This window comes from Dama dama, chromosome 24 (genome assembly GCF_033118175.1).
Source record: "Dama dama isolate Ldn47 chromosome 24, ASM3311817v1, whole genome shotgun sequence".
Lineage (NCBI taxonomy): Eukaryota > Metazoa > Chordata > Mammalia > Artiodactyla > Cervidae > Dama > Dama dama.
Window position 1 is genome coordinate 29,312,122 of NC_083704.1, and position 27,232 is coordinate 29,339,353.

A 27,232-nucleotide genomic window follows, 5' to 3' on the forward strand; every position below is an offset into this window, starting at 1 on the left:
CTGAAGCACTGTTAGCAGAGTTTCAATGCAATATGAGCTTGTAAGAAATTAATTATGGCAGGAGAATCATGTTCAGAGTCAGTGTGCACTGTTCTTAAATTTTTCTGAAAATAATAGAACCATCACGTGAGAACCTATCAATTGTGACATGCCCCAACTTGCCTATCTTATTCATTTTCACATGCCAGAGAGTATCTGATGCCAAAGGCTCCTTAGGAAGTAGCTGTTAAGCTGTGTTGAGTATTTCAACAATGTATCTTTCCCCCTAATATTCAGATTCTCAAAATGGCAGTTTAAAACCACAAATAAATTAAGGACTCCTCCTGCCTCATTTCTTCTCATTCAAGCTATTATCAGTCTACCTTCTGTTAGAGGAGTGGCTCCCAAAATCTGTTCTATGAAATATTGGTTATCAAAGAGTAGGGGAGTGGGTTCTATCCTGAAAATATGTGAATACTTGTCTTTGAAGCAGTAATCTATTTTCAGTTCTAGAACTTCTCAGTTTAATATGGATACATACATTGTGTATATTATGGAGAGTGCAAAATTACTTCATTTGCATCCAACTCTTTGTGAACTCACAGACGGCAGCCCGCCAGGTTCCTCTGTCATGGGATTTCCCAGGCAAGAATACTGGAGTGGGGTGCCATTTCCTACTCCAGGGGATCTTCCCGACCCAAGGACCAACCCTGTGTCTCATGTCTCCTGCACTGGCAAGCAGGTTCTTTTCCACTAGAGTCACCTGGGAAGCCCATGTACTATGGTAGAGAGATAAAAATGTATATAATACATCTGGACTTAAATGATTTCAGAATAGTTTTTAATTATACTACTGTATTGGACTCCCATACCTTTTCACACATTGAACATGAAATACCAAAAAATTACAAGGCTTTCAGTTTGTTTCAAATATTTTCCTGTAGGCAACCAACCAGTCCATCCTAAAGGAGATCAGTCCTGGGTGTTCATTGGAAGGACTGATGCTGAAGCTGAAACTCCAATACTTTGGCCACCTCATGCGAAGAGTTGACTCATTGGAAAAGACCCTAATGCTGGCAAGGATTGGAGGCAGGAGGAGAAGAGGACGACAGAGGATGAGACGGTTGGATGGCATCACCAACTCGATGGACATGGGTTGGGTCAACTCCAGGAGTTGGTGATGGACAGGGAGGCCTGGCGTGCTGCAATTCATGGGATCGCAAAGAGTCGGACACGACTGAGTGACTGACCTGACCTGAACTGAACTGAACCAGCATATATTAGTCTTTTTGATTGCATAGTCTTTTTGAACATAGATAAGGGACATCTGTAACATGATTAATTCATAAAATAAGAATTTTAACAATGTACTTTTCACATGGAAATTCTAAGTTTTAAGAATAATATATCTACAAATTTTTGAATCTTTATTTTGATCTTATTTTTGAGAAAAGCATTACCTTTTACTTGTCCATATTGAACTATACACTGTGTCTCCTCCATTCCATTTTGTTTACCAAACATTAAGCCCTCAATGCACCCCATTCATGGGTCTGGAAATCAGTCACATAAAGATGAATATAATAGGTCTCTGCTCTAACAGAGCCCTTGTCTCATTTGGGAGAGAAAAATATAATAACAATAACTCAAAACAGAGGTCGCTGACATGAGAAAGATGTACCCACTTACAAACTAAGGACATGTCTGCCTTGGATAGTCAGAGGCAGCTTCAAAGAGGAAAGCCTTCAAAGAATGAGTTTACCATGCATCACAGGACAGTAGATTGAGGTGTATAACACATCCAAAGAGAGAAACTCCATTTGCTGAGACATGGAAAAAATATAGATGTTTAGAAGATTGAAGTGATTAGGCAAACTAGACCATGACTTGCTTGTCAAACTAATTTCACTGAGAATTTTCCAAAAGCAAATATTACAGATCAGGAGAAGTGGGGGTCAAATTCTCCATCTTTTGTCTCCAAATTACTACCATACTTGGGAGTATTTGTGTGAGTAGACTTGGACTGAATTTCTGCACATGCTCAGTGCTTCTCGGAAAAGTTTAGACAGCTCCGGGGCTGGTCCCTTGAGAGATTAAGACGACCTGCACAAGGCAGTAAGTGATTCTGTGATGTATTGTACAATTAATGCTTACTGAAAAAGAAAGGGTAACATCCAAATCCTTCTCTGCTCATACCTAATATTGACAATAGAGTAAAAGAAGATGCAATCCACTATTCAAAGTACTATTTCCTTACCTCTGCAAATTTAAGCGATACATGGTTACCTATTCTGAATTTGTCATCTGCCTGGAACTCAGTGAAAAACTGCCATGATTAAAAACCCTCCAAGCTTCCCTTGTAGTTCAGTTGGTAAAGAATCTGCCTTCAATGCAGGAGACATGGGTTCAATTCCTCGGCTGGGAAGATCCTCTGGAGAAGGAAATGGCAACCCACTCCAGTATTCTTGCCTGGAGAATCCCATGGACAGAGGAGCCTGGCGGGCTACAGTCTATGGGGTCACAAGAGCTGGATGTGACTGAGCGACTAAGTACACAAGCTCCCCTTTTCCATGACCCCGTTGCAATTAACCCTTTATATATTTAATCTTTCCACCAATCTAAAATGTTAGGCATATGCTTTAAGGATATACTTTTCATGATCTCTCCCGCTATGTTTGGCCTGAGTTCCGCCTCCCTTTTCAGAACACCACCATCTTAAAAGTAGACACTGAAGAGAACAAAGGCTGTATGTTGCTTACCATTTTGTCCTCAGGAATTAGGGTACCACTTAATGCATGCTAAAGAGTTGAAAAGCATTATATGGATACATAGATGGATGAATGAACAAGTGGATGGGAGGAAGAAAGTCAAGGAAATGGATAAAATGACAAGTAGAAAGAAATGAAAGAAGAAAGAAAAGACACATGGAAAGAGGAGCAGACAGAAGAGTTCACTTGTGTCAATAATTTCATCCACATTAGTTAGGATTCTAAATTGAGTAACAATCCAAGGTGATTCCCTCTTCCAAGGGGCCTACTAGTGCCCCTCCTCAGGAAAGTAGCAACTTGGAATAAAATCTGGCACGCCTCAGGTGTCTGAGGAAAGGGGGTGTTCATTTCCTTTGCCTGCCTTTGGCTGCCTACATGTATGCTTAATCCTGGATAGGCTTGTGCTTTCTCATTCGCATACTGAAACTGCCTTCTTTCTTTACATAGGCCAGAGGCATTGATGTACAGCAAGTTTCCTTAGTCATCAACTATGACCTCCCCACCAATAGGGAAAACTATATCCACAGAATCGGTCGTGGTGGACGTTTTGGCCGTAAGGGTGTGGCTATTAACATGGTGACAGAAGAAGACAAGAGGACTCTTCGAGACATCGAGACCTTCTACAACACCTCCATTGAGGAAATGCCCCTCAATGTTGCTGACCTCATCTGAGGGGGGCTGTTGTGCTACCTAGCACCAGCCAGGGATAAAACCTTGGAGGGGGCTGAGGAGCAGCAGGAGGGGGGAGGGAAGGGAGCCAAGGGATGGACATCTTGTCATTTTTTTTCTTTTTTTTTTTTTCTTTGACTCTTTGAATAAATGTCACTTTTTGAGGCAAAAAATAAATAAATAAATAAATTGAGTAACAAAGACTCAGTGCAGACTAGCCTAAACAAAAGGGTCAATTACTGGTTTCTGTAGCTCCCAAATACCCAACGATACAGTGCAAGGAGCTAGACAAAGAGTAGCAGGACACAAGACCTTAGAAGACAGAACTTAGAGGCCTCCACTCTACAGATCTTTCCCAGTTTCCTGTTCATCCACTTGTCTGGGTACCTGAGGTTACTCTAACCTTATGGACATCAGTCACCTTCCTTGATAGAGAGCTCCTCATCCTCACATCCATACTTTGAGGGTCCTTTTTACAGTTTGGCCTGCGTCTTTTCTAATCCCTTTGTCCAGAGGAAGAGACAACTGTGAAATAGTTAAACTTGGGACACTGGCCCATGAATTCTGATCAGAATTGCTACTATATCTGTTATAAAAAAAACAGAGCTATAAGCATATAGCTCTAAATTATGCCCTTGCATTTTGGACTACCAATGTTACTTTGTTTTTGAATTATGCAAAGATAGCACAGACATTAAATATCAGACTAATAGTTAATAAAAAATAATAAGATTTTAGAATCAGCTTTGAACAAATATTGAGGTTTAATAACAACCTTTGCTGTATCTGAATAACATACAATTTCTGCCCCACCCATATCATGGTGTGACATGAGGATCCAATAAGATGAAGTACATAAATATATATAATAAACGTATGAAATGCAGTGACCATTGTAGTTGGCAATTCTCCTATTTTTAGTATTAATTATTAAGAAACAGAGCAAGAATGTCAAAGAAACCATGTATAGCCTTGTGATTTCTAATGAAGATTTCCCTCTGATCTTTGATAAAATAATTATTACTTATTTAATTTTTAAAATAACTGTGTTCCTTCCAGAACCAATATACATTTTTTCACTGCCTCTTGCCTAATAACTAAGACCATGGATGCAGATGCATTCTTTTTTCTCTAGTATTTCTTACATAACTGTGTTCGTGTTAAAGAAAGGATATTGTGAGGTGATTTATCCAATAAAGCAGAAAACAAAAGGATAAGTAAGATCATTTTAAAAGTAGGAAGCAAATATAATTGGCCCACCCACTCCAAACATACCACATGGGGAAAAAATCAAGTCTGAACCTCTACTATCTTGTCGAATAAACAATTTTAAATTTTACAAAACAATTCTATTAAACACAACTGAGATACATAGAAACACATGAATTGTACCAAAGCAGGGAAGAAAGGGAAGAGAGGTACACGATTAAGTTGGGGAACAGACAAACAGAATGTGTTGGTCAGAAGGCAGCGAGATTTAGATGAGCGACAGTGAAAGGACAAGTTGACGGCAACGACCTTGAGCAGCAAGTTCTGACTAGAGGGCATCTGGATGCCTTCCTGGAAGAGGCAGAAGTTCAGCGAGACATAAAAAGACAAGTAGAACTTTGACAGCTAAGGAACTGGAAAAGAAGGGGCATCCTTGACAAAGGAAAGTGTATAAAAGGCAGAGAGCCAGGATCAAACACTGGGTAAAACAGCAAGTGACAAATAGCAAGAGCATCAAGAACATGAAATCATGGTTAGAAAAACTGAAAAGTTAACTATGCAAGATTCTCAATGTCAGCATTATAGCTATCTATCCAATAATACAGTTAGTGATAAAATGTAGATAATAAAACTGGAATTCACTAGAATACTTAGGATATTTACAACTTTGTTAATTAATTATTATTATGTTGGCCTCTGAAAATAAGTATATCAAGCTACTCTATTCATATGTTTGTATAATTCTAATATGTAACACACAAAGAATATCCATTATTTTAATTGCTTATTTTTAAATATTTCCCTTATAATTTGCTTCTATGATTTGCACTCCTTTGAAGGGAAATAATGCATTTATATATTACCTTTGTCAAAGCCATGCTGAAAACCACCCTTTGCCATAAAAAGATATCTTTACTAATGGCATATAATCAAGCAGGCACTTCATTAGTCGTTAAAACTTACTGCAAATACTCAACAGCTATGTAGCAATTGCAAAGAAAACAATGAAACTGATTTCAAACTGTAATGCCTGTGATTTGTCTCATAAAACACAGAAAAAAAATTTTCTGCAAAAAGAAAGACATGCAATGAAGGTTTTATTACCATTTGATTTACAAATGTTTAAAATATAGTTTTTAATATCTAGCACTCACGATGCTAAGTTTTCCTACATGAAGTTAGTGTTTTAATAAGCTTTGCTGCTTGTTATTACCATATTCACAGATGAGTTCTTTTTTTTCCTCAACAATGAATAACTAATATGTAGACTGAATCCATATAAAATTGACATCATCTTACCATTTTCACCTACAAAATGGTAATTTTTTATATTTAACCTAAAAACATAGAATAGCAGAATCTTAAAATTAGGAAAACAGTCTAAGAGATCCAGCAGATTCTTTGGCTTGACTCATAAAAAACCCCCTCTGGTATGAAACTGCAATCATTTGCTATCTGCTGTTGAAATGTTTGAAATAAACTTAAAATAATATATGAATGGGAGCAAAAAGAAGCAGTCAACACAGAATAAACCCAATACTCAAATGGATCTTTTTCCTTATTCATTCACCTTATAAATAAAAGTAAAAGGGAAAAAAAGAAATAAAGGAAAGGAAAAAAGAAAAACAAATCTCAAGCAAATATCTTACCTCACAACAGTAAAGGTGCCTGAACATTATTTAGAATTGTTTTAAATGACCAGATAAGGGTATAAGGGTTTACCATTTGGACTAAATATACAATGCATTTCTTTCTCTAATTCAAACAAAAGGAACTAAAATTAGCATCTCTAAATAACACTTTTTCATCTAAATAGATTGAAAAAATCAAGTGAATTATTCAAATCTAGCAAAGGAAGCCACTAAGAAAACATATTTTAATGCTCTTCAGCCTGCAACCTATCCAGGAAGAGAGAAATCAGATAAAAGATAACCTTGAGCTAACAAGGTTATAAGCGATTCTTTGAAAATGAGAGACTTTTCAAAATGACTCAGTCCTGTGTCTCCAAGTTGGGCAGAACAAAAAGGGCACAGAGGGAAGCCTGCCTTTCTAGATCCACTCAAACTCCAGAATTCAGTAAATACACAAGAATATTGGTGACTCGACAATAAATTGAACCTTTCTGCACTCTTTTCCCAATAAAAGAATTTACTCTGCCATCTCTTAATTCATAGCAGTTTTACCAACATGAAGATACTCACTTCTAAACTTTAACTTTTTGAAGTAAGAAATGAAGGTATTTCAGGAAAGAAAAAAACCTAAGAAATCTTGATTTGACCCACTAACCATACAAATGAGGAAAGCAAACTTGAGGTAAAGTGAGATGTTCAAAATCCCACAGCCTTTGAGAGTAAGAACAGTCTCCAAATGCTTGCTTCAAGAACTCCTGGCTTTGTGATGACCTGACAAGTTAGGACACCATCCTCCTTGTTGTGATTTGGTCGTTTCAGCTATAAAACGGGTGGTGCGTGTGCCTGAGCATGTATCTGTGCGGAGCTTAGGCAGGCATTAGGACAGTTAAGACTCAATTTTTCACTGATTAATTAATCACTCCTAAATGGTCAGTAATCCTTTTTAAGTCTAAGATCTTTCCCATAAATTAAACTTCCTAATGCCACAGGATTATCTGCAATTGGGTAACCAAATACAAATCACGTTATTATCATGGAACCACCAAAGTAAAATTGCTAAAATAAACAAACTGATAATTCTCTAGTATTCAATGTATGCACTAAATGAGAAGGAAAAAAGACAGACAGAGAACTTTGTTCAAATTATAAACACGGTTAGGTTGAAAAAAAAAAATCAAAATGATGATTTGATATCTGCTATTAATAACAGAGACACCTGATTGCTAAATACAAAAAAAAACATAAAATAATGCTTGTAGGACTAAGGTGTGTTCCAAAATGCACATTTTGGTAATAGAATCTAACTTAGGAAATAAATAAATGTCATAAAAAGCAAAGATTTACAGCTGAATAAATATGTGAAGGAAGACAAACAAATGCATTGTGTCCTATATTTAACTATTCAAATAATCAATGTCAAGTAGTTAACTTTCCTACTTTAAAAAACTGTGCAGTTTTTAAATGCACTGATAAATGAGATTTAGTAATAAATGCTATTTGCAAATTAATTTTGAGGACCAAATATTACATTGAAAATAACCATAAGTATCTTATGGTTCAATGTCAAATACATTGCTATTGCTTTGTGTATATTTTATTTCCATAAATTATAAGTTAATTTCATAACTCATAAGGAAAAGGAATCCTAGTTAGGATCAACATCAAATATATTGTACAATTTCTCTACAGAAAAATATATTTGTATATTGCAAACATATATTTAAATAAAATGGTACATACCTCCAAATATGTTATTCATCTCAAGTTCAATTGCACATCACCTACAAATAAAGAAATGGGTTTTAGAATAAAGCATAAATCTAGACTTAAAAAAAATAAATCATCAGTTGCATTCCAGAGGTATCACTGGTGCTGGAAGAAAGTCTCAGTGGCATGTTATGGTAGAAAAACTTTCTCAGTCAGTTACAGAGAACTTGATTTTACCAAGATACTCCTTAAACTGTACAGTAAGTTATCCTGATGAGCAAGGATACTGTCACAGTGAATCCATAAAAAAAGGCCAACAGGATGATCTATATCTAAATATCTGAAAAAAAACAAAGACACTGATACTGCAAAGATACTGATACTGCAATATGTTTAAATAAGTAAAGTTAAGCATCTGATTTTCATATTAAAGTCAAAACTGTACCATTTGAAACTAAAGAATAAACTAAAGATGGTTAAGAGCAACTATATTCATTTCTTATAATAACTACCATGAAAACAATCCCCTTATCCCTTTCTTTAAAAATCACTGCCAAATTTTTTGACCAGAATACATTGTACAAAAATTCAAACCTAACTCAAGTAGGACAATCTGTGCAACAATTATAACAATTTAAAATAGTATGAAGGCTGTCCAAGACTTACAAATCCACTTTTTTCATCCTCAAAAATCATACACTACACCTTTCTAAACTTAAACTCCAGGTGGTTCTGATAATAATTTAGACTTGAAACAAACTTACATTTCTTTCAGTTCTAAATTGTATCTTCATGCTTCCTTTTCTGAGCTCTAGATCTACTTAGCAAACTGATTATGTGAAACCTCTATTTGGATACCCTAAAGGAATCTCAAACTCAACTTGCCTGAAAACAAGTACATGACTCCCTGTACCAACCTCTTTTCCCATGAAATGGCCTACTTTTACTGTTGATAGCACAAATTTTTAGATTGGTTTCCTGGCATATCTACTGGCACAACTGTATACAGTTTAGCTAAAGTAGATGAAATAGGAACAGCACTTAACGTCTATATTGCAGCACAGGCTGCAATGCCTCCTCCGCCGCGGCCACTTAAAACCCAAATGCTGAGTGGTGGTATGCAACAGTTAATGACTGAATTGTCCCAGGAACATGTACAATATTAGATGCTCCTGTTACTTCTCAATCATTACAATTTAAAATCACATGAGAACATTTTACTAAAAACTAGTTCTCCAGTCAGCATAATCACCATTGATGCATCACATGCTTATCATATAGAGACAGGAGAAAGGACTTTGCAATTTGCACTGGAAAGATTTATTATACAAAGATTCAAAATGTTAGGGGAAGCACACTGACTGTAACCACCCACCCTGGCCAGGCACCATAGTAACCATTTGCAGGAGTTGTTTTAGGACAGGAGGTCCTGGTCAAGGAACACAGAACTAATAAGCCACCACCAACCAGAAGAGTTCGGGAAAGGTCAAAAGGAGACACCACATGTCTGACCACCTCCCAGAATCCTTCTTTCTGGCATCCATCTTGGCTGAACAAGACGTGCACCACCAGGAAGTCAGAATGACTGGCTAAAGACAATCCGGAAACTAATTCCATCACCATAAAACCTGAGATTGCCAGCCCCGTGGCAGAGCTGTTCTCCTGGGTTCGCTTACCCTCCTGCTGTCTGCCCGGGCGCCCTCTCCCAATAAAAACTCTTGCTTTGTCAGCACATGCGTCTCCTCAGACAATTCATTTCCGAGTGTTAGACAAGAGCCCGGTTTCGGGCCCTGGAAGGGGTCCCCCTTCCTGCAACAAAAATACAGATAAACAATGCTATGACTTTTTTAAGTTAGAAAAATAAAACAATATGGGAGAGTTTAATTTCTTCAAAATTTTGACAAATTTTGGGTTTCCTTGGTGACGCAATGGATAAGAACACAAGCTCAATCCATGGTCCGAGAAGATTCCACATGCCGCAGGGCAATTAAGCCCATGCCCCACAGCTACTGAGTCTGCACACTCTAGAGCCTGTGCTCTGCAATGAGAGAAGCCACTGCAATGACAATCCCCACACACCAGAATGAAGGGTAGCCTCAACTTGCTGCAATGAGAGACAGTCCATGCAAAGCAATGAAGACCCCGTGCAGTCAGAAATAAGTAAATACAAATTTTGACAAACTTCTAAAAAATGTTTACTATAGCATTTTGAAACACAGCCTAAGATATTCCTTTCCTAAATAGGTATCTGGGATTCTCTAGGACCGCATCAAAGTTAGCTTTCATATTAATAAACTGCTTAATTGAAATAGCTTTCATATTATCCTGCTATATACATCTCTTCACACCTGGATAAACGTATAAATGGATAATGTTAGCACATCATTAAATCACATGCAATTCAAAATAATCATTCGATTCAAGCTCTATTCAAAAGAGAAATAGGACAGGGGAAAAGAAATCATTTTGTTTCTGAAATATACAGACTTTTGGGTATTCTTCGCCACTCTGTTCTTTTGTTAGTTCTGAGTGAGCGCTAAGACAAGAGATCTTATCAAGGCCACAGATTAGCCAAAATAAATGAGAACTCAATTTCCCCAAATACCTATGGCCTTTTCCCATTGAAAAATAAATTCAGAGCAATACTACTCAAAGCAAGTGAACAAGCTTTATCAAAGTTTCAAGCAACAAGAAAGACAAGTATCTAGTTTCCACTTAGCATAAACTTGGATCTTGTAATGGAGGTAATAATGAAATGCAGTGGAATGCTTCTTTGGTGGAGAGAGGAATGCTAAGTAAGCAAGAGAATAGAAGAGGAAAAAAAAAAGACAAAAGCAGTATGGTCTTTGTGAAGATCACACTGATAAAATGATCAAACTTTACTTAGAGTAACTGATGAAGATTAAAATATAATTCCTTTATGGCAAAGACAATCAACAATGCATTTGCCTCAAGCTAAAGAAAACTGTATGCCTTCCTTACTCTAGGAGCTTTACCCAGCATTGTTAGCTCTGTAAGAGGACGTTTAATGAATTTTCCTATCAGATATTATCAGCAGGATTTCCTGCCAAAGATTTCTTGGTCCAGCATCTGGAAAAAAGTCACTTCTATAACTAGTTCTGTATATAAACAAGGTAAGCAGAGAAACTCCACAAGCTGATGAAGTTTGTTAGTCTCAGCTAGATGCAATAAAGACCTCTTAATAGATATTATTGATTCTGTTGTAGGTTGTCATTTCAGAATCTAAAGCTACCTGGCAATTCTCATCTGAAAATAAGGAAAACCTACTAGATGCCTAAATGAGGAAGAAGTCATATGGAATTACAGGCATGGATGGAAATACTGCCAATGCTAATTATATCAGGTCAATTTTCCAGGAACTGCTCTTGTTTGCTTTTCTTCCACCTTTTGCTGTGTTTTCACTTCTCATAAAAAAGACCATGAATACTTTGGAGAAAGGAGAACTCACTGGCCTCAAACCAAGGAGTCTGGATGGACTTTTCCATTAAATATCTTGAAAGTCATTTCTCTAATGAGCTTCTTCATATGCAAAATTAGAAGGGTGAGCTAGATGAGCATCACGTCTCTGCAAGAGAAAATAACTATCATATCCAGGATGATTCTATCATACTGCTGCTTTGTCATAAGGTTTATTAGAGAGAACAGTCAAACAAACACCCAGAAAATAGTCTGAAGATTCTCAACATATTTCATTTCCCACACCATCCACACTTGTCCTCAATCAGCACAGATAATGCTAAAGAGGAATTATTCAAAGTCAAGTACTACATACTGAATTGTATCTGCTTCGTTCAGAAAGGCTGTCTATATGGTAGTACATATAGTCATGAAGGAGAATGCAGAATATATCACAAGACTGAAAGGGAAGAAAAAAAGGAGGCAAAAGCTTTTTAATCGACCACTTAAAAGGTTATGTAGAGGCCACAAGGTGAAGTTATGAAGTATGTTTCTAGTGGAGAATGCTGTCTACTGACAAGGAAACACTCGATATTCTTATGATTTTATTGAGTGAAGAGTCTATAGTGCATTTCAGTCCTGGATCAGTTAAGAATCTGGTATGTAAAAATAAAAAGCCCATCAATTCTTAGCATTCCTTTGGGGTTTCTGTGGGTATATGTTTAATAACTGTCATATCTCCAAACAGTTCAATCTGACCCCCATTTAGTTTAAAAATATAATGATAGTAGCCAGAGTTACCAGCCATGCTTCGATGGTTTAAATGCTCCTAACTGGTACCCCATTAACCAATTTTTTAGTATGCAAACAGATTTATATTTGAAAGGCTCAAACATCCTCAGGAAACTGATTAGGGCACTTCATAAAAGCAGAATCTATTTGCCAAGGTCAAAAAGCTCCTGAATCTCTTCCTCAATTCGATTTTTTTTTATGACTTTCTACACCCAAAGTTGTCTCATTTAAGTCCTGTTAATCCCTTGGCAGGGCTGTTTTGAGATATGGATGGGAGGATGATTGGAGAAGGAAATGGCAACCCTTTCACTTTCACTTTTCAATAACTTGGCAGAGCTGTTTTGAAATATGGATGGGAGGATGATATGCAAACGGTGTCAAGGGTGTGGTCTCAACTATAACAAATACTTTCACACTTTATGTTTTACATCTACTGAATTAGCAAAGATCAAAAGATTTACACTATGTTGATAAGTGTGCTGTAACAGTTATTCACAACATTTTCAGTGGGTGTATTCATTGATACAAATTCTGTGGAGGATTATTTACCAGTATCTATTCAAAGCAAAAAGACTTCTTTGGGGGGACTCAGGAATGCCTCCTCTAGAAATACAAAAGTCTAGAAAAACACAGTCATTGAAGCACTTCTTCACTGGTTGTAATAGCTACCTAATAGGGTTGTTGTAAAGAACAAAATTGGCCTTTTATTGGTGTTAGTAGTTTGCAGATGCGTGTAGTCACTCAGTCGTGTCTGACTCTTTGAGCATGAATTGCAGCCTGCCAGGCTCCTCTGTCCATGGGATTTCCCAGACAAGAACCCTGGAGTGGGCTGCCATTTCCTCCTCCAGGGCATCTTTCCACCTAGGGATAAAACCCACGTCTCCTGTGGCTCCTGCATTGGCAAGCAAATTCTTTACCACTGAGCCACCTGGAAAGCCCTGGTGTTGGTGGTAAGCACTGATAAAATTTAGCATGTAATTATTATTAGATGGTGGTACAAATCTTTTTTTTTAATACTACAGAATTTCAGAGAAGTAGAGCATAGCCTCATATTCATTATAGTAAAAATAAGCATATGTGTGTACTACACATACCTGTACCTAGAACATGGAATTTACATTCTTTCTGGTAAAACACCTACTTTTGCTTCATTGACTACACTACAGCCTTTGTGTAGAGCACAACAAACTGGAAAATTCTTAAAGAGATGGCAATACCAGACTACCTTACCTGTCTCCTGAGAAACCTGTATGCAGGTCAAGAAGCAACAGTTAGAACTGGACATGGAACAACAAACTGGTTCAAAATTGGAAAGGAGTACATCAAGGCTGTATATTGTCACCTGGCTTATTTAACTTCTATGAAGAGTATATCATGTGAAATGCCTGACTGAATAAAGCTCAAGCTGGAATCAAGATTGCAGGGAGAAATAGCAATAACCTCAGATATGCAGATGGCACCACCCTAATGGCAGAAAGCGAAGAGGAACTAAAGAACCTCTTGAGGGAAGTGAAAGAGGAGAGTGGAAAAGCTGGCTTAAAACTCAACTTTCAAAAAATGAAGATTATGGCATCCCATCCCATCCCATCACTTCATGGAAAACAGATGGGGGAGAATGGAAACTGAGAGACTTTATTTTCTTGGGTTCCAAAATCACTGCAGATGACCACTGCAGCCATGAAATTAAAAGATGCTTGTTCCTTGGAAGAAAAGCTATGACAAACCTAGACAGCATATTAAAAAGCAGATACATCACCTTGCTGACAAAGGTCCATCTAGTCAAAGCTATGATTTTTCCAGTAGTCATGTATGGATGTGTGAGTTGGACCATAAAGAAGCCTGAGTCCCTTTGATGCAAGAATTGATGCTTTTGAATTGAGGTGCTGGAGAAGATTCTTGAGAGACCCTTGGACAGCAAGGAGATCAAATCAGTCAATCCTAAAGGAAATCAATTCTGAATATTAATTTGGAAGGACTGATGTTGAAGCTGAAGCTCCAATACTTTGGCCACCTGATGCGAAGAGCTAATTCACTGGAAAAAACCCTAATGCTAGGAAAGATTGAGGGAAAGAGGAGAAGGGGGTAACAGAGGATAAGATGGTTGGATGGCATCATTGACTCAATGGACATGAGTCTGAGCAAGCCCTGGGAAATAGTGAAGGACAGGGAAGCCTGGAATGCTGCAGTCTATGGGGTCGCAGAGAGTCGGACACAACTGAGCAACTGAACAACAACAAAATCCTGCCAATTGGCTAAATTTCTTTACAAAGAAGTAAAGTTTATGTATAATAATATGTGTTAATTTCACAGGAATGTTTCACACTGAAATAATAAATGTCTAAAAGATCAGCGAAAAACACAAAAACCTTGTAATCTGGATCAAAATTATCATTATCTTATTAGAACGCAATTGAGTTGAAGAGTAGTTTAAACATTTTCTGGGTTTTTCTTTTCTGTAGCTAAATGACATTCTAACCATTATCAACCAACCATTCACTTTAGCTGAATGACAAAGAGAAAATATGTGAAGTAAAAGTATATTCATTTGACATTAATCTAAAATAACCAATTTGTCTCTTATGAGCCTGAGCTGCTGCTGAGGTGGATTTGTTTAATTAGAGCAGCTACTTTTCCTCAGGAATCTTCTAATTTTCTTCCAATCACTGGAGTCATGTTTATGTATTTCCTTGCACAGATATACTGCTTCCTCAGACAACTCTTGAGAATAGAACTCTTTATCAGATGATTGAATATCAAACAGTGAGATGACAAGCCAGCTATGTTAAAAATATGAAAAGGCATTTAAATTTAAACATAAAGGAGATCACATGAATGAAAAAATAGAGGGAATGCAGAAGAATGAATTAGGAAAACTCCTTCCTTTCCTTTTCTCTCAAGAGCTTTTCCATACCTAAGCAGGAAAGTTGGGTTGTGCTATCCAGTATGGTACCAATATTTAGACCTGGGCTATCCAATATGGTACCACTAGCCATGTATGACTACTGAGGGCTTGTAAGGTAGCTAGCAAGAAATGAAGAGATGGTGCAAAAAAAATGAGTGTAATGTATCTTACTCAAAATTGTTTTAATACTGGTAAATGTGGATATATTTTGAGAACAATATATATATATATAATTTCACCTGTTTCATTATACTTTTTATTGTGACTTCTAGAAAAACTGAAATTAGATTTTTGGCTCATTGTGTATTTCCATTGGACGGGACAGAACTGAAACATCATTATCTATGACATACGTATGTGCCAGGGTTCCGTTTTGTGTACTTAGCTTCGATGTTTCCAGTAGCTAAGTCTGTCTCTAAAAGGGAAGAACCCATATATCTGTACAACTGCATCTTCACTGGGCTTGGGAAAACTGGTTACTCCCATTATATGGGTCCAGCTTTTCCTCCTCAAATCAAGGTTCTACCCAACACAGGGCTGCAGTCAAAAAGCTTGAGTTTCCAGCTAGGTTACCTGGGTAAATCACTGAAATGCTCTTGAGTTCCTGTCTCAGGTACAAAATGTCTGCCTCTCTAGCTATCAGCTAGATTGCTGCAAAAGTCATTTAAGTCATTTAGTTTTATCTCAATAAATGGCATACTGAACAACAAACTCTTTGCAATCCATCTAAATTGCAGCAGAAATACTGCATCTCTGCTGCCAGTCACACTGCTGTTGACAACAGGTGGCAACTGATTTGTTCATTCCTAAGTCATAACTTGGACTTTTCCATAATGTTTCTTTTTCAAAGCAAGTGAATGGGGCATAGATCTCTGATAAAGCGTATAATGATGATCACAGTATTAGAACTATGAGTAAAGAAACTGTAGATTAAAAACAGATTCAAATTCCATGATTACGTATTCCTGTTAACAACTGACTCTTTCATACAGCCACGCATTCACGCAAATATTTGGAGCACGCCCTACTACCACAGCATGAAAACAATCAGGCTTTGGAGTCAGAGATACCTGAATGTTAATTTTAGCCACTTCAAGTGCTCTAGGTGTGTGTGTGGGTGTTAGTCACTCAGTCGTGTCCGACTCTTTGCAACCCCATGGACTGTAGTCCACCAGGCTCTTCTGTCCATGAAATTCTCCAGGCAAGAATACTGGAGTGGGTTGCCAGTTCCTGCTCCTCAAGTGTTTTATACAGACCTGTAAACCCTGTAATGTTGGAATAAACTGTTAACACCAGAAGATTTTTAGGCAATTAAATGAGATATTAGTTGTAAAAAATTAGCATATTTTCTGGCAGAAGGTTAGCTAAAATAATATTTACTATTATGTACTTACTGTTCTCAATACTGAAGGTACTATAAGACACAGGCTCTGCCTTCAAGGCATTATTTAGATTATCATCCATCAGCTATATTTAAGAAAGTCTATAAGAATGGCTTTTTTAAGAATCCTGGTAACTAAATAGTATGAAATAGTAAATCTCAGGCTATTATCCTGATTTAGCACCGTGTAAGGACAACCTTAACCCTCAGAAGGTCCTTTCAATAAGCCTAAGGAATTTTGCACATTAAAATACAGTTCACTGTGTTTCACTTGTTCTTTCAAAATTGTAATTCAGCAAACTCTTGAGGAAACAATGATTCCCTCTTCTACCACGCTTAAAGTTACCCTAAATACTTTGTTAAATAGATTTCCTCTTAAGACATTTTTTAATAACACACAAAACTGATCATCATCACATCCTAATGCAATAATCACTTATCACGATCCTCTAGTTCAGGGAGGTGAGATATCAATGATGGAAAACAAGTAACTTCTTGTCTCCTTCCATAAACTTAGCTATGTAAACTCTTGCCATGAACAGCCATCATCTTTCCCATTTTTCTGTACTAAACGAGAGAGCAGTAAGATTTCCACAGAAAGGCCCTATGGGCAATTCCCCAAGACTACTGTACTAGAGTTCTCAAAATAAAAGCTGTACCAACTTGTAATCGTTTTCATACAGAGTAGGAGCCACACTGACACAGAACAGTGATTCTGCCGGCTACGATGAAAACAGACTAGGAGCCTCCCTTCTGTAGACAGCTACAATACCACATCTCAGACGCTCCACACGTTGGAATGACTACTTTTTTTTATTGTGTCTTTCTTTCTTTTTGTGCTGGGTCTTTGTTTCTGTGTGTGGGCTTTCTCTAGTTGCAGCAAGTGACGGCTACTCTCCAGTTACAGAGGCTTCTCTAGTTGTCGAGCACATGCTCTAGGGCATCTGGGCTTCAGGAATTGTGGTTTCTGGGCTCTAGGGCACAGGCTCAGGAGTTGCGGCACACGGGGTTAGCTGTCCCACGCCATGTGGGACCTTCCCGGATCAGGGATGGAACCCACGTCTTCTGCCATTGGCGGGCCGATTCTTTACCACTGGGCCACCAGGGAAGCCCCTGGAATGACTGCTTTTAAATCAACCAAATACTGTCCAATAATTATTAACTGATAACAGAAGACAAAACCCCATTTTCAAAAGACTTAACATGTTATTTTTAATTAGGTCTAAATTCTAAGCATTCATATATGTTTTCATATATACTTCAAGTTGTTATAGTTCAAGACTACCCTCAAAACCCAAGTAAAATGACTTAACAATCAGAGCCTCAGTATCTTGAGCTGTAAAATGGAGACACTTGTATCTAAACCGCAGTCCTATTAGAAATCACAGTCTTATTACTACTATTGGCTAGGGCAGGAGTCTGCTAACTTTTTCGTAAAGATCTAGAGGATAAATATTTCCAGCTTTGCAGACCATAAAATCTGTATCAGAGCTACTCAATTCTGTTGATGTAACATGAAATCAGTATAAACACTACAAACACAGACGAGTGGGGCTGTGTGCCATTAAACCTTATTTATGGACACTGACATTTGAATGTCATGATTTTCATATCATGAATTACTATTCTTTTGTATTTTTCCAACCATCTACAAATTAAAACAACAACAAAAAACTTGCTTAGTAAGTGGAAGACATATAAAGAAGTAGATAACTGAATTTGATCACCTGGCCATAGATTGCCAACCCCTTGGCCAGAAGACTCAGATCCAAACTTAGGTAAACTGATTATGTATTTAACTGGCCAAAATGTTTTTGTAAAAAACCACTTGTAACAAATTGAAAATGCTTTTCTCTATATACAAAACCACGGTACTTTAATTTGCTTAACTTTAAATTCTGTTTAACACTTTTTTTCAGGGAAAAAAAGAGACTTTTCACTATTTAATCACCTCCCACTTTATAGGTCTTTTAGTAGTATTTTCTAACATAGAAAGTTCAACTATGGTACTTCAAAAGATTGCAAACAAATTTATTTACAGTACTTGTTAAACATACTGCTTATTTTCCTTACTAAATTAACTGTGGTTTGCGAAACAAACAAATGAATCCAACAACACAAGATGCAAAAACAATTTCAATAAGTAGGTCTTCATTTACTATTTAATCTCCTTTCTGCCACTGACTTAAAAACATCTGCCAGGAAGAGGTGCAAACACTATATTTCTCCAGTTACATAATGTTAATTATAATGGAATTACACCACAAATAAAATCTTAATCATGTTGGCCACTCTTCTCTGTGTTCTTATTACTTACTCAGACTCCCAATCCATTAAATCTGTTGTGCTGCCTTATTAAAAAGGGCAGAATTGCAGGGAGAGAGAAGATGAATTTGATTTGGTCAAAAGGTCAAGGCATGATAATTTACTTGAATAAGTACAGTGGGGCATCATCTTTTCATCCCTTTATATCTTGTGCTTTCAATGCTGAATTATATTAATAATGAACAAAAGACAGTGAATATCATGGCAGTTATCCTTAGATGATCAAGCAAACAGACAACACCATTTTAGTATTAGTTGACTTTAGTGTTAGCTGTTCTCCTGACATTAAGTTAGAGTTTACAGAGATTTAACAATCATTCCTAATCCATCATTATCTTGTAATCCAATTTATTTATCTTATTGAACCTAATTACAATGACAAGTAAAATTTTTAGGGATACAAAGATTAGTATGCTAAGACAGAAAAGTTCGAAAGTGGTCAGAATAGGTTTCTGTTTTGTTTTCTGAGTCATGGCATCACAGTAGCCCCCAAACATTGAACACATTATCCACATTACATGGATGCACATGCCTACACATAGTTAAATACAAAGGTAGTGACAGAAGGCAGTATAAAGCAGGGATTAGGAGCACATACTTATAGAACCGGACTGACCAGTTTTATAAACTCAGCCATTTATATATGTGTGTGACCTTAAATAATTCACTTATTTTATGCCTGAGTTTCTCTGTATGCAAAATGGGAAAAAAAGAACAGCTTTTGGGTTTCCCTGATAGCTCAGTTGGTAAAGAATCTGCCTGCAACACAGGAGACCCTGGTTCAATTCCTGGGTCGGGAAGATCCCCTGGAGAAGGGATGGGCTACCCACACCAGTATTCTTGGGCTTCCCTTGTGGTTCAGCTGGTAAAGAATCCACCTGCAATGAGAGAGACCTGGGTTCAATCCCTAGGTTGGGAAGATCCTCTGAAGAAGGGAAAGACTACCCACTCCAATATTCTGGCCCTAGAGAATTCCATGGACTGTATAGTCCATGAGGTTGCAAAGAGTTGGACATAACTTCACTTTCCACAGAATGTTAGAATGATTAGAAAAATATGCATAAAGTTTTTATTACATTATCTGACATAAAGTAAGAACATGTAAATGTTTGCCAAATAAAGTAATGGCTAAAAATGTATTTTCCATTGAATAATATTCTACATTACTCCTTCTTTATAATACTTGAATTCTAATAGGTCATTACTATAAAGCTTTTCTTAGACCTCTGTAAGAAAAACAAGACATAAGAACAGTCCCTCTGTAATAAACATTTGTCAATGATACATTTGATACAGGAATCTAAGTGTTGTTTGGCTCAAATACCACCAATGTCTGACACAACTGATGAAACAAAATTACAGGGAACAGGGCCCTTACTTCAAAAGCACCTAATAATGAAGAAGCCTTTAACCAGCTGTACGGACTTGAGTCCCCTATACTAATCCCGAAAATCAGCCACTTCACTGGCTCCTGCTCTGTACATAAAGTGTTTGCTCTCAGTTCCATAAGTTCTTTTATTCTAGATATCCCTATGACCTGTCTCCAAAATTCCAGGTCCTCATCAATAAACTTGACAAGATTCTTAACTGAGCCCCATTTAGCAGCACATCACTTTGCTAACTACCATAGGGAATGTCAAGACACAAAGGAGGCAGGCACAAACCATCAAGGAGATTAAAATCTATTTAGACAAGCAAAACATTACAAAGGTGGACAACAATGGCAACATGAAACCAACGGAAAGGAAGTAAGAACTCAGAAGGCAAGCATAGGTGCACTGCTTTAGTGTCCTTACAGCATTCTCACCAGTACAGTAATTCGTTTTGTGCCCCCAATCCACCGTTGATCAGCAAGTTAAAAAAAACAACAAAAAAAAACCAACTACCATCTTGATATTACAGACACTAAACAGAGTCTCAGGAAATCTAAGTAACTTGCTCAAGGTCTTAAAATTAGACATAAACCCATAGTGCAGAACCTAGATCTTCATGCTCACATTCATGATTTTAAACTACGGCACTCCGTTTCCTTAAAGGAGAGACCCACAGGATTCGAGCACTCTGTGATCACTCACCAGAGAGAGGGGATAAGCCAGTTCATGATGAGTGGTCAGAAGAGGGCATCTGACAGAAGAGGGGAAGGTCACCGCAAATGGAAAATGGCATCAGTTCAACAAGGTATAGAAAAAGTTCAGGTTAATGGCTTTACAGAAAGTGTTTGGAAAGGAAATCTGTGTTGACAAGAACAGGAAAGTCATCAGCTACTATTCTGCACTTCCTATTGGCTGTGCAAAAGATGGCGGAGAAGGACCGGAATTTTAAAGCAACTGTGTTGAGCATTATCAAGTTAAATTCCAACTCCAGCAGTACTAATACCCTTCTATCTCTTTATCTCAAGACTAATATGACCTACACACTACACACTCAGTCAATCTGATTAACTTGGGATCCCCAAACCAATTGCTACCCCATACTGAGTGATGGGGGACAATTAGGCAAACCTTAAGATATATGGTACACTTAGGATGTTAGAAGCACTGCACTAAAATCTTTCAGATTATTTCATTTATTCTTCAAAATAACCACAGCAGCTGTGTCAGGGTCCTCAAGACTCCCCCTAAAATTAAAGGCTTGCTATTTTCAGCATGTAAGCTTCATTTGTGTGTAAGATTTATGACAATGGTGTAGTAGGAAAACAAAGATAGGTAATCAAGAAAAAAACCACAGGCAGAGTCTGGAGTAATCCAAATGCCAAGCTTCCTTCTGCTCTCTCCCAATGAAGTGGTCACAGAGAGTGTACACTTTCCCAGCAATGACGATGCATCAATACGTCTGCAATCTTTCTATCCAGAGAAGCTGATTAGAGACTCAGTGTGGGCACTGAGAATTAGTTTTGTTTGTAGGAGGGCTGGCCACATAGGTACTCTCTGCTAGAACTACCTAAATTCCATACAACTGAAAGAAAGCAGATATTCAACATACTCCAAATTATTTGTACAGGCAGCTTATATATACTGAGCTACTCTTACCAATTACAAAAATTTGTATTATTATTAGCCAAAGGTCAATCTCACATGCATGCCTCTTAGGATAGTAGTCTTAGGTCTAACATATCAACCGTTTCCTACACAGAGGAAATTATTATTATTTCATGCAGATGAAGTAACTAAATTACAGATAGCATCACTGTCAAGCAGGAGTCAGTCTCAGTGTCGTACACTGTGAAATTAACTTGAGTTTTCCACTCAAAATACCAATTGGAGGAGTATCTATTTACTGGTTGTTCATCCCCTATTGGCTAAGGTTCTCAGGAGGTATTAACCCTTCATTATTACACACCTGTAGTAGGAAATGACAACCCACTCCAGTATCTGTGCCTGGAAAACTTCACAAACCGAGGAGCCTGGCAGACCCCAGTCCTTGGGGTTGTAAAGAGTCAGACATGACTGAGCGCTACACTGCACTGCATATTAGAGAAATCTTAGGGCACAAAGCAAGAATCCCTGAAGCAGAACACAACCTGGTTTTGCAACAAGGATGGGAGCCAAAATTTGCACCTAGACAATCACAGATGGGGCATAGAAAGTATCCATAGCCTGTATTAGACCCCAGGCTAATATCTACCATACCTGAGTCCTAATCCTTATGCCATACCTGAGTCATCATGGTGGATTCTATCAAATTCCCTCATAATGGATTAGAAGTCCCTAAGTAGCTGTCTTTTTTTCTTTTTTTTCTCTTTAGGCTCCAAAATCACTGCAGATGGTGACTGCAGCCATGAAACTAAAAGACACTTGCTCCTTGGAAGAAAAGTTATGATCAACCTAGACAGCATATTAAAAAGCAGAGACATTACTTTGCCAACAAATTTCCATCAAGTCAAAGCTATGGTTTTTCCAGTAGTCATGATGTGAGAGTTGAACTATAAAGAAAGCTGAGGGCCAAAGAATTGATGCTTTTGAACTGTGGTGTTGGAGAAGACTCTTGAGAGTCCCTTGGACTGCAAGGAGATCCAACCAGTCCATTCTAAGGGAGACTAATCCTGAGTGTTCATTGGAAGGACTGATGCTGAAGCTGAACTCCAACACTTACGCCACCTGATGTGAAGAACTGACTTCTTGGAAAAGACCCTGATGCTGGGAAAGATTGCAGGTGGGAAAAGAAGGGGACAACAGAGGATGAGATGGTTAGATGGCATCACCAACTTGATGGACATGAGTCTGAGTAAGCTCCAGGAGCTGGTGATGGACAGGGAAACCTGCTGTGCTGCAGTCCATGGGGTTGCAAAGAGTTGGACACAACTGAGCAACTGAACTGAACTGAAGTAACTTTCTTTACTGTCTGAGCCACAAGGGAAGAGGAATAAACAGTACAGACCAATGTGACAGTGCTAACTTCAGTTTGTCTGGCAAGGAGGATGATAAGAGTAAAACTCAGTCTTAAAAATTCCATGCATCTCAGCTCAGCTTTCTTTACAGAAAGCCTATATGAGGACAGCAACTGTTGATACAAATACAAAGCTAATATAAATAAATAAATAAAATTTTAAGTTTTGTAGAAAGCCTGACTCTGACTCAGTTTGGTTTCTGCTCAACACTCTAGGAGACATGAAGGTTTTATTTACATATTTGAAGAACTACTGATTAATAAAAGTAATATTTTTCAAGGGTTAGAAAATTACTACCACTGAGTTTTAGAATATTCATCCCCCCACCAAAGAAACTAAGTAAGTTCACTCCTGTATTGCTATTCAAAGTCATTCCCAATCCCCCTCCTTCTAACCCCTAGCAATCACCAACATATTTTTTGTCATTATGAACTTGCCTATTCAGAAACTTCATATAAGTGGAATCATACAGTATATGGCCCTTTGTGACTGGTTTCTTTTATGTAGCATAATGTTTACAAGGTTAATCCATGTTATAGCATGTATCAGTAATCCATTTATTTTTATTTCCAAATAATATTCTATCACATGAATATTACATACTTGTTTATCTGCATATCAGTTGATGAAAATTTAGGATGAATCCACATTTTAATGACTAATGCCCCTTTGAACAGTGTGGCTTTATGTTCTCATTTCTCTTGAGTAAATTCTTAGGGGTTAAATTTCTGGGTCAAATGATAACCTTTATGTTTAATAGTGAGGTACAGCCAAACAGTTTTCCAAAAAGCTATGTTATTTTACAATCCTATCAGTAGTGTATGAGAGTTCGGATTTTTCCACTTTTTCATCAACACTTGTTACTGGCAAATACAAATATTTGAAGGCCAGTTACTTTCAGGACATCAATGGTTTGACTAAGAAACTTCCTCATTATTTGCATTCAATATTCATAAATACATATTTAGGAGAATACCTTCTCTTGGAGTTGACAGTTACAAATGCCTGCAGACTACAAAAATGACATGCCCTCTAATAGTTGTTATCACAGTGGGAAAACAAAAACAGCCTCACCTACACATAACAGGTGGCAGACAGTGGTAAGTTTTCACAGTAATTCCAATTGGAAAGATCAAACCCAAGAAGGTATGATTTGAGGATTACTGGGGCTTCCCTGGTAGCTCAGAAGTTAAAGCGTCTGCCTGCAATACGGGAGACCTGGGTTCGATCCCTGGGTCGGGAAGATCCCCTGGAGAAGGAAATGGCAACCCACTCCAGTATTCTTGCCTGGAGAATCCCATGGAGCCTGGTAGGCTACAGTCCACGGGGTCGCAAAGAGTCAGACACGACTGAGCGACTTCACTTCACTTAATCAGAGTAGTATTTGAGTGGGAGTAGAAGAACCTAACAAAAGAGAAAGGTAGATGTCATGAACTGAACGTTTGCATCCCCCCAAGTTCATGTGGTGAAGCCTTACCACCAACGTCATGGCATTTGGAGGCGGAGCCTTTGGAAGGTAATTAAGTTTAGATTAAGTCATGTGGATAGGGCTTCCACAATGGGATCTGTGTCCTCATAACAACAGACAGACCCCAAACCTAGCCTTCAACATGTAAAGAACACAGGAAGAAGGTGGCAACCTGCAAGCAAAAGGGTTCTCACCTGAAACCCCATCTCTTGACACTCTAGTCTTTGACTGCTCAGCCTCTGTAATTCTGACAAATAAATACCTGCTCAAGCAACTCAGTATATGGTATTTTGTATGGCAGCTTGCTCTAAAACAATAGCATACCAGATGCAGGAAACATTATGAGTGACAACATAGAAAAACAAATGAGAGGTTGTATTTATCTAAAATCAAGTAGTGAAACACAGAACTCATTTAAACTTATCTTCTGATGGTGGAAACAATATTCTCCTGGTAAATGGAAAGGAAATGGAAAGAGAATCTAAAATTAGATGTAGGAAGAAAGTTGTCATAGGGAAATAAATAGAATCAGGGCATGAATTTGGCAAAGCTAATTCCATTAACTTTAAGGTCTATAATTCTGAAAAATGCCATCTTTTATTGGGGAATATTTGATAACTTATGATCCAGCTCAAAACAACCATAAAAAATAATGCTTAAATCAGCCTCCAATGTGAATAATGATCATGAGTTATAAGTAAATAAACAAATCTGTTATAAATTACATTGCCATAATTAAAACAAAAACAAAGTCGTATTTTTATTTCCTTTTATTGTTAATACAGGCCAAAATTTAAGAAAACTCCAAGGAGTGTAGAAAAGCCAAGACACAGAACTGTCCCAAGTTAAGGAACTGGTTGAAATAAAAATCACCAACTCATTTCCTTCAGAGTTACTGTTCATATCACACTAGAGACATGAAAATTAGCACTGCAACAGTTCACCATTTCCATGCATCTAGGCATTCACAGATGAGCAGATCTGCCTCCTAGGAATGTGTTGAGAATTAGTATCTGCAAGCTCTGAGTAAACCTAGGGGACAGCTGAGCCCAAAGCCTCATCACTTCTTTAAACATTTAACACCTTCAACTCTAGCATTCTCTTTAACAGATGCTCCTCACATCCCACATGTCAGCACAGCTTCCTACAGTTCCTAAATATAGAAAACATGATGACACATTTTGGTCCTAACTGATAAGAAAAACTGGAATTGCCATAGGACTGTCTGATAAGCCACTCCTAGAATGATGAGATATGGAAGGACTTCATTCCTGAGAGAAAAAGGTGGGGGAGAAGAATGGTGAATCAGGAACAATCCTCCTTAGTTACGTCTAATCTTTTACTCTGCCTTTATAGCAGGAGAAAGGATCCCTTTGGTTTAACACAATAAACACAAGTTTCAGAAAAAGTATACAAGGTAAAGAACCAGCAATAAGGAATTTTTACAAATATTTAAACCAGTTTGCAAATCAATTTCTAAACATCCAGACCTGGGCATGTATGGGAAAATAGCAATTATTAGACTTAATATTTTAAAAGAAAATTACAAAATATATACCTGTTTCCAACTTCTTTAAAAATAGAAACATACCATGATAATTTGATCTCAAAATGCACATCTATAAACTTTCACTTTATCTGTAACTGGTTCGATCATTAAATTGGGTTGTACATTTAAATTCTTGTGCTTTTATCTCCGCTTAACTCCTCCACAGAAAGCTGTGATTAAATTGATGGTGTCTCTTCCTAACTTTAGGCACACGCCAACCTCTTTCATATCTCCAGACACTCTACCTGCATTCCTGGCCCCCTGTAATCTTGTCCTCCTTGATCTTCGCATGCCTGCTTTTCACATCCTGTGAAACTCAGCTGAAATATTTTCTTCTAAAAAACACTGGCTTTCCCTTTAACACTAATTAGCCTCTATCCTTGTAGCAGTTCATGTAGCCCTCTCTTCCTTCCTCTTCAGTCACAACATTGCTATCACTGTACCTCTTTCTTATCTTCACACCACTTCTCTATTTGCTTTTACAAATTTAGTTATTTATCTCTTACCATTTCCTTCTGAAGACTTTAAGCTCCACGAATGGCAGATCTATATTTAATTTATTTACTGCTCTTGGTATACCAACAATTTTTGCTGTTGTTGGTCAATCGCTCAGTCGTTTCTGACTCTTTGCCACCTCATGGACTGCAGCACGCCAGGCTTCCATGTCCTTCACCATCTCCGGAGCTTGCTCACACTTAGGTCCACTGAGTGGGTGATGCCATCCCACCGTCTCATCCTCTGTCGTCCCCTTCTCCGCCTGCCTTCAGTCTTTCCCAGCGTCACTGTCTTTTTTAAAGAGTTAGCTCTTTGCACCAGGTAGCCAAAGTATTGGAGCTTCAGCTCATTTGAAGGCACTCAAATATTTTTTCAAATAATACACATTGTGTATCTTTACATCTGGATTGCCACAGAAAGTTAATTATAGCTTCATGAAAATCTTTTTTCTTAACGCACTGCTTTATTTTCCAAACTTTATAAAATGAACACATGTGTTTGACTTGTAAAATCAAGGAAAAAACAATCTGCTTTTGTGAGGGTTGCTTTCCCT

The 27,232-nt window shown here is 37.7% G+C and overlaps 1 long non-coding RNA gene and 1 other non-coding gene across 2 annotated transcripts in view; one reads left to right on the forward strand and one right to left on the reverse strand.

Moving 5' to 3' along the window:
• The window catches only part of LOC133046130 (uncharacterized), a 233,292-nt gene that overhangs the window by 85,925 nt on the left and 120,135 nt on the right, over nt 1–27,232 (reverse strand). The window contains exon 2 of the long non-coding RNA XR_009690421.1: nt 7,997–8,037. This is a non-coding gene — a long non-coding RNA (uncharacterized LOC133046130). The remainder of the gene's footprint in view (nt 1–7,996; nt 8,038–27,232) is intronic.
• Nucleotides 2,984–3,126, forward strand: LOC133046325 (small nucleolar RNA SNORA67). Its single transcript, XR_009690463.1, has one exon. It is a non-coding gene; the product is annotated as a small nucleolar RNA SNORA67 (small nucleolar RNA).